Consider the following 13568-nt stretch of genomic DNA (forward strand, 5'->3'; position numbering starts at 1 on the left):
ACACACACACACACACACACACACACACATGCACATAACAAAAGAAACTCTCCAATTCCATTTATTTACGTAAGATATCTGAAACGAAGAGTTTTCCTTAAAATTACAATTTTACCGAATATGCGTAGGTCTCAATCTTTTGTTTTTGTAATAAGGTTTTACGGCGCTCGTAACTGCATACTATCTTTCATATAGTCATATGAGCGTGAATGAGTGGATGTCAACAGAGAAAACCAAATGGGGAATCAGGCTTACTCTGTTTACCTCTCTAGCTTCAACAGCACAAAGTCTGCTTCGGCTATCAAGGCACCCCGGAGATAGCAGTACACAACCGATTGACAAAAATACAAAAGAAGTCGATAAAAAATGACCATGATGATTGTAAGAATGAAGAATGAAAAAGCAGCAGTTCTTCCTATGTTGTTCCGGCAGAGTATGGGCATGACATTGGTAAATCAACCTATTTACAATTCTATTTTGCGTAAGGACACGTTAATGTCCTGCCTTTACGAATGGCCTAAAGACGGGTCAGTCAGTATTGCAAAACTGCCCTGCGGGCGGGGGGAGCTAGCCTCGAAGGGGACACATTCTTTTGTAGTGTGTGTTTTTTGGGGGTTTTTCTGTTTGCATATTTTTGTTGGTTCATTCTTTGTTTCTTTGTTTTACAATGAGGACTTAAAATGATCACATAATTGAATCCATATTCTTGGTGTATTCTTGCATCCAATCGAGATACACGTTCTTTTTTTCTTTTATTATTTCGTTTATAATTTGCTCTTTGACATCACTGGTTCTATCCGCTGTTTCATCAAGTAGAATAAAATACTATGAAACCAAAATGTGCTGACAATAATGGAACAGGTTCAGAGAGAGAGAGAGAGAGAGAGAGAGAGAGAGAGAGAGAGAGAGAGAGAGAGAGAGAGAGAGAGAGAGAGAGAGAGAGAGAGAGAGTACATACCTTTTTTAGCCTTTTGAAGAACATAATACGAGCACTTGGTTAGAAACTTGTTTACGCTTGTATTGTTTAAGCTTGTATTGTTTAAACATATTTATTTTAACTCTAGAGGTTACATGAATAACTACAGACTGAATACTAAGCATAACCTAATTTTTGTTGCCGGAGAGTACATTTTAGAAACAAAAGTAAAAGAAAGATTCCTTTAAACGTCTGAATACAAAAAAACAACAATCAAAAAACCTAACAAACGGATTCTCCACTTGGTGTCTAGAGGAAAGCAAATTTTAAGACAAGATCCCAATCCCTTTGCTCATCAAATTTGCATACTCATTTGCATACGCCTCGTAATTCTGTCTATAGCTATAAATACGTTAAGTGGGCCTTCGTAGAGGCGTTACTTGGGGACTGTTCTTTAGCTTTTATCAAGGAAAATTTGCATGGACAAATGGCCAAGACGAACACCACCGGGGAGGCACCTCTTGGGAAAAGAGGAGGGAGTGGGGGATGCGTGGGGGGTTCGCCCTCGTAAAGGATGAAGAAAGGGATCGTCTGAAATAACACTTTCCGGAAAAAGAACGATAGACAAACAAATAGAAGACAGTACAAAGAAAGCCAGAATGATATCAATTGACCAAAGGGAGGAAGCCGCAAAAAGGTACGACTTCCATCAAAATGATATCTGTCATTTGAAATAGAAGCTCAGTTACAGAGTAAAAATAAGATGTCCAACATAAATAACTACGGAGGGGGAGCAGCAATGGGAGACAAGCCTACAGTATAACAAGGAAAGATTACCAAAGAATGTCACAGTTTAAAAAACATAAGAAACTCTTTTTATTCGTTGGCCGGATCTTTTTCTTTTTCAATATTCGGGTTGTTAAGTTGTTACTCATTTTTTGTTTTGTTTTATTTGTGTGCTGTTTCGTTTGTTGTGTTTTGGGGGTTTGGATTTTTTTTAAACGTTGTTTTCGTTATTGGTTGTGAAACGATTTCCACGTGAAGATTAGTGGGAAAAGGAAGCACTTTAAATGATATCAATTTTGCCATTTCTTACTGTTTTTTTTTCTTTTGTTCCTATTTTTATTTTATATTCTATGATAGTATTATTTATTTATATTTATTAGTTGATTATATTTACTTTTCAATATATAGCATCCATTTCATATAATATTATTGTTTCAATCTTTCCTGTTTGATTTAGTTTGTGTAATATAGATATTGTTCATTTTAAACTCGATTTCCATATTTATTTACTTTTCTTGATTCTTTTCATTTTGAGTGAATTTGTTTTTTTTTATTGTCTCAGTGTCATTCTGTGTGTGTGTGTGGGAGGGGGAAAGGTTGCTGAATATGGAACGTCTTTATGCAGGTCCCTCACCCCCCCCCCCCCCAAAAAAAAAAAAAAAAAAAATAATAATAATAATAATAATAAAATAAATAAATTAATAAAATAAATAAATGAATAAATAAATAAATAAATAAATAAATAAATAAATAAATGAATAAATAAATAAATAAAATATTAAAGAAATAAAAATGAAAAAAAAAAAATATGAACAAAATTAATTAATTAATTAATTAAATCAATATAAATAAATAAATAAAACAAAAGAAAAACAACACGACCCCAACTTGTTCAAACCTTTAGGGGCTTTTGAAAAAATCTTTTGTTGAAACTGAAAACCAGTTTACCGGGCTCAGTAGGTTATCTCAATTTCAGAGCTCTTGGCTCCGAGAGAATATCCTACATTGACAGGAGTTGAATCCTGGATAACGGGGAGACTACGTGACCGTAACCACACTTCGAAGAGCAGCGTAAAAGAAAAAAAAAGAACTCCCGTGAAAGACAAAGAAGGACAATGAACGACACATGACAATGACAACCAAAGAAGAACAAAGAACTACAATGGAAGACAAAGAAGAATGTTAAAAGACCGATATGGAAAATGGAAAGCTAATTACGGACTAGTGACAACGAAAACCAAACAAGCTACATAATGCAGTGTTCACATATATATGAAAAAGGAAGCCGCGTAAAACAAAATTCTAACGCGGTGTTCACACATACAGGAGTAATGAAGCAGAGTAAAAAAAAAAAAAACTAAGTCCAGCAGGTCGGGGCAATCTAGATACATGTCTCTCAGCAATCGGCCTCCCTCAACAAGTGATCTTTCATGCTTGCCGTGGGAAATTATTACACGGGAAGCTTGCGGAAATTCTCAAACATGCTCACAATTTTCGCAGAGCGAAAAATGAGTTACCGAGTCAATAAGTCGCTCCTAGAAAACTCGGGGAGGACTTAAGGAGTGTCAGAAATAGCTCGGCTAGTAGAGTTGCATACATTGCCGAGTGACAGTGACAAACCGACGAGCTCTGAATAGTTAACGAGTTAAATTTCACACTCTGCAGATTAATTATTGTTCGCAGAGTACAAATCTTGCTTGGGGAGTCAGAGTTACTAAAGCTTAACGTGCAACAGTTGACACAACGAGCATGCGCGTGACACGGCGATCTTGGCGCCCCTTCCATATAAACACACAGCACATTGTACCTGCCATTATCTACAAATCGACCATCTACTAAGAAGTCTACCGGAAGGACTGAGGCTGCTGATGCTCCACCTTCAGCAGATACAAGTCTGCACACACCACATCCTTATTCTGGTGTGCCAAGCCTTGTGCTGTCAAGCCTGCCTTCATGAGCCTACCTGATATTTCTTCTGCTGCTGCTGCTCCCAGTCCTGCTCCTGCTGCCTCCAAAGAAGATCCCAGAATGTCTTCTACTCCAAGATCTTCATCTCCGGTGGTGGCATCTCCTGAGCATTCTCCAGTGCTAGTTAGTTTTAGTATTAGTAGAGGTTTTACGGCGTTTGCAACTGCATAAGATCAAAGGAGCGCAAGAAGATTAGAGGTGTTACAAGAGAGTTACAAACATAAAAAACAAGAAGGGGAGATAAGGACAATAAATGTTGGATAGGAAAGAAGGAGCAAACCAAACCAGAGCACCAGCCAACCACCCACATCTCTCTCCAATGCAGCTGGCTGGAATCTCTCCAACTTCATGGGTTTACGTCATAGGTGTCAGGGGCCTCTTGGTCCAAACTGGTGTTGTCGGTATGCCCTGTTTTGTGTGTTTGTTTGTTTTTGTAAAGTGTTTTACGACACTCACAATTGCATAGGGTCATATGAGTGTGCGGGACTCACCTAATATTTTCAGTTGGTAGGAAATTTTGAATTTTGCCCGGGTGGCGGCCGAAGCCTACTCTTATGAATTTGATTTTAGACCACCAAGGGATCTTTAACGTGCGCAACTTGCACACGGGCCCTCCGAGATTTTTTCGCGTTTGTCCGAGAAGGCTAGGTGTAGATTTTTCCTACCAGAAGATCAGGGGTGTGGCAGAAAGACAGCAGTAAGGAGGAGCCAAGGAGTAGCAGTAGAAAGGCTGCAGACAGAGTTAGGAGCCCAGAGGAGGGGGCAAAGGAGGTGAGAGGGTATGGGCAGAAAGTGGAAATGAAAGCAGACAACAGAACATTGCTAGAGCGCAGGAAAGAGGGTGAAAGGAGACAATTTAAGAGAAGAAAATTTTTCGGTCGCTACCCGGATTCGAACCCGGGACTTTTGAATAAGAGGCCAACACCTTAACCTCTAGGCCACGAAAGTCCCCCGTCGTTATTACTGTTGCTAGTGTTCCTCTAAGAGGTTGTGCATACATGCCATGACAGTGATGCACACTCTGTCTGGTCTCTGTAACGCAGCTGTCAGGAGACACCCGAATCTGCTGGCCAACAGTCCAAATTCATTTTCAACCACCTTTCTAGCTCTGGAAATTCTGTAGTTGTAGATCCTCCGTTCTCCTGTCATGACTCTCTTGGGGATGGGCGTCACCAACCAAGTCCTCAGTGAACAAGCCTTATCTGCTATAATGAAGTATGACACAGCTGTGTGACGATCATGAAAAGGCTCTGCTGGAGGCACTCCAATTGTGTTGTTTTCCAGTAGTTATTTCAAATCACTTTCAGTAAAAAGGTCACTATCAGATCCTGCTCCAGTAGCACCAACATTTACGTAGATTAATTAGTATTTGGCATCCACAAGGGCCAATAAAACTATGGAGTAGAATTATTTGTGGTTGAAGTAAAGGGATTCAGAGTAAGAAGGACGCCTGATAGCCACATGTTTCCTATCAAAAGCTGAAGTGCAAAAAGGTAGATTTCACATGGTTTCAAATTCTTCTGCAAAGGCCATCCACCGGTCTGTGGTTGTAGGTAGAGCAAAGACTTCATCACAGTAAGCATCAACGATAGCTTGACTGACTTTGGGGATGAAATGGTTGCTTTTAAAAACAAGGTTTCCAGAAATCTTCACATACACCAAAAGTGGGCATTGCCCCATCTATGGGAGAAGTTTGGTTTCATTGGTGTGTATATTTGTTTGGTTATAAAGACAAATCTTCGTGTCTTTTAAAGAAACTGAACAAGGGGCAAAAACTTTACATTCGATTTTCCCTAAACAGCATTTTTCGGGACAGCCCCCTTGTTCTTAAAAGCGTCCAAATTACAGATAGCGTTGCAGGTCACCCTGGAGCCATTCTGTAGAGATATGTAACTATTTCCTGTTGCTAGATATCTAAGAGTGACACCAGTTTGATGCCAGGTTCCGGTGACTGCCTCCAGAAAGTGTTTGCCTTGTGAATGATGGGGCCGATTATCTCCAGCAGTTCTTGGAAAGCTCTGGAGAAACTCTGAAGAAGCTCCTGAAGGATGCCCCTTCTTCAACTTGCAGTTCAGAAATCAGCTTTTCAAACTGTCCTTACAGGGTTCTTCTTATGAGCCATGCTTTAACCCACCAGTTCCTCCTTCTCTACTCTTCTTCTCCGGTTCTTGAGCCAGCAGATCAGCAAAGGCACCATATTATGTACATGTAGTATACATGAAGCACGCATCCATCGTCTTTTTCATATGAGAATTGTTGTAGGAATGAGTACAAACATTAGCCTCCTTCTTGATCTATTATAACATTGCACCCCGACTAACTGAACGACGTGTCGGCGAGATGGTCAGCATGGTTGACGAGTTTGTCGGCGTGTGAAATTTTACTCAGCCGCATCGTTTCTTGTTTGTGCAATCGGCCAAGATTCAAATTAATTACTTAGCTAGACAGTCATGGATACACTCGGAGAGATGCTCGCCGTCCTAAAGTATTGCTCAGCGAGCGTCTCTCCGAGTGCTCGCCGACACAATAATGCCAACAGTCACGGCCAGATGCTCGTCACGATTATATCCGAACTTGACATTGTCTTATCGGGAATTGCTCGTCGACACTTCTCCTCTATGTCTAAACACTGCATAAGAGTGCTGGTCATAAAAACATACGCAGATATGCATTCACACTGCACACAAACACACAAGCATGCACACACATACACACACATACACACACACACACGCACACACACATACACACTCACGCACACACACACACACACAGACCCACGATCTCAGTCTCTCTCACACAAACATAAACTCACAATGTGCACATACATTCACATACGTACGTACGTACAAAATATGCACACACACTCACTCACACACACACACACACACACACACACAACATACACATACACACACACACACACACACACACACACACACACACACAGCCTCACTTGAACAAAACACACACGCTGCCATTTTGAAAATAAACACAAATCTTAAAATTATAAAATTTCAAACACTAATCAAGATAATATTCTTCTTTGTAAGATAGAAATGAAAAGGCCGGACACATATTAGGGTAATAGGAAGGCTATTTATTTTTATTTCGTTGTTTTCATGGGTGTAGCATGGATTTGAGTTTTATGATGTAAAAAAAAGTATCTAAAATACCCCCCACCCCCCACCCCAACCGGATATAAATGCTCATGTCCCCTTTCATATGCAAAGAAAAACAAACATAACTAGCTTATCACCAACAAATATGCCATCACAGGGACAAATTTTAAGTCGCTATGGCAATAAGTAAGCGAGATTGTATTTTTTTTTCGTGGCATACTGTCCGTGAAAAACACAGTTCAGAGAAAATGGCCATTGAAGTCAATGACTTAACAGATCAATATTTTTGTAAACACCTGTTAGCAATATTCAAAAACATACCTTAATAAATGTTGATAAAATATCCTTCCCGATTGTTTCTACATTTTAAAAAGGTTCACAGCTTGGACAATAACGCTTTTAAAGAAAGTCTATCATGTTTTTCTAATCGCGTAATTATGCTTAATGAACGCAAGCTTTTAGAACCGTTGGGGTTAAAAAGACTTCATTATAAAATAAAATCAATTTCTTCTAATTAGTTTTACCTCTAAAAAGTGTCATTTGTGAGCTGTGACTTTGGCCATACGCGCATGCAAAATGTGTGTGAGAAGCGGAAAGTGCTGGGAACAACCCCATTTTCTGCGTGACGGAGGTTTATAGTATTTTATATAGATTTAGGCTGAAACGTTTTCAAATCTAGTCTCAATTGTTGTTGAAAAGTATGATTAATTAAGAAAGATTAATACAAACCTCTGTGTAAAGTAGGAGTGACATTGATCCAGCCGTTAAAAAGATATTTGAGGATAAGTTGCGCCACGAATTTTTTACCGCACTATAGTTATGTTAAGTGATATTAAATCAAATTTTCCTCCCATTTCTGTTTCTTAAATATTACATGGAATTCTTTAGATATCAGCAGAAAGTTGAAAAGGACAATCTTTAACGAAAAGGAAAATGTAGGTTGTTTTTGGACAATTCGGCAGTGTGCGTAATATGTTGACATTTGTGTGGTGTTTAAGAACGTTTGAGCGAGAAGTCACTCTTGCAAGAAGCGGGATTGAGGCAGTGAGTGTACCTTGTGGTGAGAAGGTTGCGGTTAGACACCGGCCGGTGATTAATTTTAGTAGACTGTGAAAATTCTTGCAACAGGATTTAGGAGTCAAGAAGCAAGACTCTTCGTGACCTAACGTGTGTAGGTAAGAACCAGTGATCTTGTTACAGAAAAGATTGTCAAGACTATTTATTTAGGGATTTCCTAGATTAGAAAGTACATTGTCCAGAAACCCGACTAAAATACTTAAGTCCAAGTCTACAGTACTAAATCTTTCTAGGCGTTTTTGGTAGCCATGGCAGCTAGCAGTGTGTCATGGGATAAAGCAGTACCCGAGAGCAAACCTCCAAAATAAGCTCTTTCTAAAAATGTGTCTTCATAGGCCGGCGTCTGTCATGTTGCTGTTTTTCTGTGCTTTGTCGAGTCACGCAGTAGATATGAGTTCGATTTTCGTGTGGAATGAATTATAATCGAGAGCCTCGGCTTTTGTGATGGTTCTGGTGGGAACCTCTTAGTCGGAGAAGGCCTGACAGGCAGGATCGAAGCCCGCCTTCTAGATTATCTAGATCTAGCCATTCGGCTGGTGGAATGTTCCGTTCCTGTGACCTGACCAAATTGACCTTTGGGGGGGGGGGAGGTTTGGGGGGGGGGCTGAATAAATAGAAACCCAAAACAAAAACAGAAACAGAAACGAACAGAAACAAAGAATTTCCTTTGAAAATCTAATACAATTTGTTGGGGAAACCTTTCATCAAGATAATGGAGAAAAACAAAACAAAATGATTTCGTGCAAGGTTAAATTATTGAGGTCTTTAAAAAATCAAAGGCCAGTTCAGAGAAACAAGTTTTGTAACATTAGGTTCATGAAAACACTGAAGGAAAAGCCCTGAACAGGAAGCATGCAGGTATTGACGTAGGTGTTTTTTACGCTTCCATCTATACAATTTCCAGCAATGACGACGCTCATACTCATAGTCAGCTGGGCAGTATATTCAAATTAATAAGGCTACAAATTTCGCATGTGCGTCAGTCGAAACATTACCGGCAGTAAACATCCTAAAAATAAACGTGATCTCAGAGTGCGCGATAGCGTACCCAATCCCATGTTCAAATTGTGCATATAATGAATTTTACAATTTGCTTCGTTGTCCTGCCATCATAATAATTTTAGATCTAACCCTGCCTCAACTTTCACTTGATCCGGATTTAGGTTTTGTTGACGTCATCCGCTCATTACTTTTGTAAATTACTTTTAACCCTATCCGTACGCCCTGGGGTCATTTTGTAACTCTGTTGCCCTGAACTTGATCGAGGTCAACATGATTTAAATTAGTTCAATAATTAACTATTTTTCTAAAGTTAATTTGTCTTGAATATACCTTATATTTGCACCTAGTAAGACCACATAGTCCAGCCGCTGCTTCACTGCCCTCCCCCCCAAATCATCCTTTCTCTCTCACCTGCTCCCCCCCCCTCTCTCTCTCTCTCTCTCTCTCTCTCTCTCTCTCTCTCTCTCTCTCTCTCTCTCTTTCACCTGCTTTCTCTCTCTCTCTTTCACCTGCTTTCTCTCTCTCTCTCTCTCTCTCTTTCTCTCTCTCTCTCTTTTCTCTCTCTCTCTCTCTCTCTCTCTCTCTCTCTCTCTCTCTCTCTCTCTCTCTCTCTCTCTCTCTCTCTCCCCCCCCACAAACACACAAACGAAACAAAAAAAATGAAGTCCTAGATCTAGTAAATGTAAGCTTTAGCCCTCCGTTCGGAAATTACTTGAACTAATAACTAATATGTATTTGAGGAGTCTCAACCCTCGCTTTTTCCGGATTCAGGTTATGTTGACGTCATGCGCTTATGACGTTTGTAACTTAGTTTAACCTTATCCGTACGCCCTGGGGTCATTTTGTACCCACAGGGTTGTATTCTTCACTTTTTAGAATACGTCTAGTACGAAGATCTCTTTGAAACTTTCTGTTTTTCTACAAAAAATCATGTTTACAGACTGCTATGCAAAGCGTACGGATGGGATTAACGAGTAAATATCCTCTTTGGAAAGCGGTGGCCCAGATTTCCCACGTCGTGTGGATACGACAGTATAACATGACGTACGGAGAGGGTTAAGAATGAGACACTATAGCACCAAGTATAAAGGTAAAGATAGATCAAATGAAATAAAAGAATCGAGACAACCGTGAGAAAGTGTAGCATCCCATTTGAAAGAGTTGCATAATTGGCTTACAATAAATATCTGCATTTTCCCCTGACGTTTAAAAGGGCAACAAGGGATGAAAATGAAAAAAAAATATGTAAGAATGGGTGCGTCTGGACATTACCTGTCTCTTTATCTGCCGCTTATACTGTGACGTGTGGTGAAGAAGAAAGGACATCAGATCTAGTCTGGGCAAAATTGTAAAAAAGCATTCTGGAACTGAATATGTTGAGCTTCTAAGACCTGCTTACCCTCTTAATCCAACCTTTTTGGATATTTATTTCTACTGATTTATTTCTAGTCGGGCATGACCTCCCAGTGAAATGTTAGTCAGACAATCTTGATTTGTCTACCAAAGTTTGTTAACCACACCCAACAGATCTCTCTCCTACCCACCCACCCCTCTCTCTCTCTCTCTCTCTCTCTCTCTCTCTCTCTCTCTCTCTCTCTCTCTCTCTCTCTCTCTCTCTCTCTCCCTCTCTCTCTCGCCCTCTCAATCCCATTCATTTTTTCTCCCCCTCCTCTCTCTCTCTCTATCTATCTATCTATCTATCTTCCCATCCATCTACATTTCTGGCTTTCTTTATGTATCCATTTTCTCTCTGTTTTCCTCCTAACATTGTCTCAAGAACGCATGAATAATAAACAAACCTAGTTGATCTGCGGTATGAACAAGAGGAAGAGACGAAAGCTACTATGAACGATTAAATCAAATGAGGCTCTCTATGCCTTTCTCTTTGTCTTTCCCTTTCTCAACATTTTGCTGAATATAAAAATGAAACCCAACACATTTTAATAAGGAAAACTATGTGGTCTAACCATTATTTATTTCTGCTTGAACGTTAAAAACAATACGTACACGTAACAGAAACATGTATTAAATCTTTGAATCATATTATTTTACCACAAAGTAAACACCCACTCTTTTAATAAACTTCATTCATTAGCCTAGCTTTACTGTATTTCAAAATGTATCCCTTTTTACGTATCGTCAGACGTTGAGGAAAGTGCAATTCTTGGTTAACAAATATTGTGCGGTCAAAAATTCGTGGCTCGACCTATATTTCAATAAATATCTCTTTAACGGGTCAATCAATGTCAGTCATACTTTGCACAACAGTTTGTATCAATCTGTCTTAACTAAATCATATGTTCCCAGAACTATTGGGGCTGGATTTTAAAAACTTATATATTTATATGAAATACTCGAAATCTCTGTCACACGTAAAATGGTAATGTTGACAGCACTTCTCGCTTCTTACACACATTTTGATTACGCATATGGTCTACGTCACGGCTCATCAATGATAATTTTTTCTTCCTAACTTGTTAAAATAAATTATTTTTATAGTGAACACGTCATTTTATGTACTAAAGGCTCTCAAAACATGAGTTCAATAAGTATAATGGCCTTATTAGAAAAACATGACAGACTTGAAATTAAAAGCAATATTGCCCAAGCAGAAAACATTTAAAATCTGCAGAAACCACCCATTTTGGAGTTTGCATTAATATTTATTCAGGAATTTTTTAGAATACAGTTAGCTGTGTTTACAAAAATGTTGATCTGTTAAGACAAATTGATGCAAGTCATTGTGCAAAAACTGGGGAACCTATGTTCGACAGTTGAGCAGATATTTGACAGTAAGTCGCGCCACGAATTTTTGACCGCACAATAAGGTGGGTGACTTCTGTTGCTTTTTAATGACTCTTTTGGAAGTCTTAACGTCCTCCAGCCACATTTTGCATTGTGTGCTCCTACCTTTATATCCTGACACATTTTAGTTCTAAGCTCGTGCAGCTGGTTCATTTTGTTACTCATCACTTATGCTCAGCTTTTTTTCTTTAAAAAAAAATAATAATAAAAAAAAAAAAAAAAAAAAAAAAAATAATAATAATAATAATAATAATAATAATTATTATTATTATTATTATTATTATTATAAAATAATAATAATAAAAATATTAATAATAATAATAATAATAATAATAATAATAATGATAAAAATAATAATAATAATATATAACATTTACATAGCGCATTTCCAAAAAAGTAGCTCACCGCGCTTTACTTTGCAATACCCACTTTCAAAACCTTTCTTATTACTTCCTTACTTCTCATGAAATATATATTTATACACACTCACACCCACTAACACGCACACACACACACGCACGCACGCACACACACACACACACACACACACACACGGACTATTTTCATCCTGACATAGGCACAGAACAACTATAATTTATTTTTTAAATAACGCTAAAAGCTTATGAAGGACAGGCCTGAAGGGGAGGAGCGACCCTTGATTTTGCAGATTTTGGGTCAGGCTATGCAAATTTTCTGTTGACTGATTTTTGAAGATCAACCAGTTTTTTTTGTCCAAAAATAGCATGAATACTTTTGAGAAAGTGTTTATTCTCCACGTAAATTGCCTTTGAAACATGACGATGGGTTAATACAGTGAATTTTCACAATAATAGTCAGTTTTCGCAAAATGTAATTTTTTTGACCTTTTGTTCCTACTCCTTCCTTAGTTTTCATCATTTTGAGATGAAACTTTCAGGAAACATAGATGGCAAGGCTGCCATTAATGTAACAGAGAGATATTTATGAAAACAATAACACTTTTCCATTGGCAAGCGATTACGGAACCTACATTTTTTTTTAATTTCTTATACTTTGGGAAAATTCTCATACATTTTTTTCTTTTGCACTTATTGAAATAAGCTTGCTGTTACTTTGATTGGGTCTGGTTCAGGTATACTCTCATCACATTTGGTCAAATTTGGTCAGTAAATAAGGAAGCCTTAGGGATTTGAAATTCATTGTTTATTTTCAAGATGGCGGCCATCTCCATAGCAACCGCCAAAATAAAATTGCGTATCAAGAGATGTTACTATGCCTAACCTATATGTGTACTTAGTTTTGATCTTGGGCAACAAGCATAGAAAATGGTCCTCAAGGGTAGCTCCTCCCGGAACAGAAAATGCTTAAGATGTTTTTCTTAAGCCCTGTTTGTCTCTCATATGTCAAGGGGAGAGGCAAACACCGTTCTTGTTTGGCGTAGTACTATATCCTGTTACATGGTTATGTTGTTCTTGGTCAATGTTTTTCTCACCCTTACTTGCTTGCCTTGAATCTAGAACTGGGGGTCTTAAGAAGACGGGATGCTCCATTCTTCCTCGCCCCCCTTCATGGGGGTTCATTTCAGTGTGGGCAGGCTGATTGCCTCCATCATCAGCTGATGACCCCTACTATTCATTTTTTTATAATTTCCTGGGTCAGCCCTTTCCTCTGTTTCCACCTGAGTGTTGATTGTATTATGCGCTCTCGCTCTTATATTGCCTGATGGTAGTCTTGACAGATGCCCAAACCCTTTTATTCGTTGTTTTCGTTAGTATTGTACGGAGGGAGTTAAACCAACTTGTTTTGGGGGGTCTCGTTTCTCACCCTGTCTTTTCTTGTGATGTTAAAGAGTTTTTCAAAAGCCATTTCACAGTCCAAGCTAACGCCGGTAAAAAGGCGGAAAGTGGGGGGGG

The sequence above is a fragment of the Aplysia californica genome, unplaced genomic scaffold (genome assembly GCF_000002075.1).
Source record: "Aplysia californica isolate F4 #8 unplaced genomic scaffold, AplCal3.0 scaffold01225, whole genome shotgun sequence".
Classification (NCBI taxonomy): Eukaryota; Metazoa; Mollusca; class Gastropoda; order Aplysiida; family Aplysiidae; genus Aplysia; species Aplysia californica.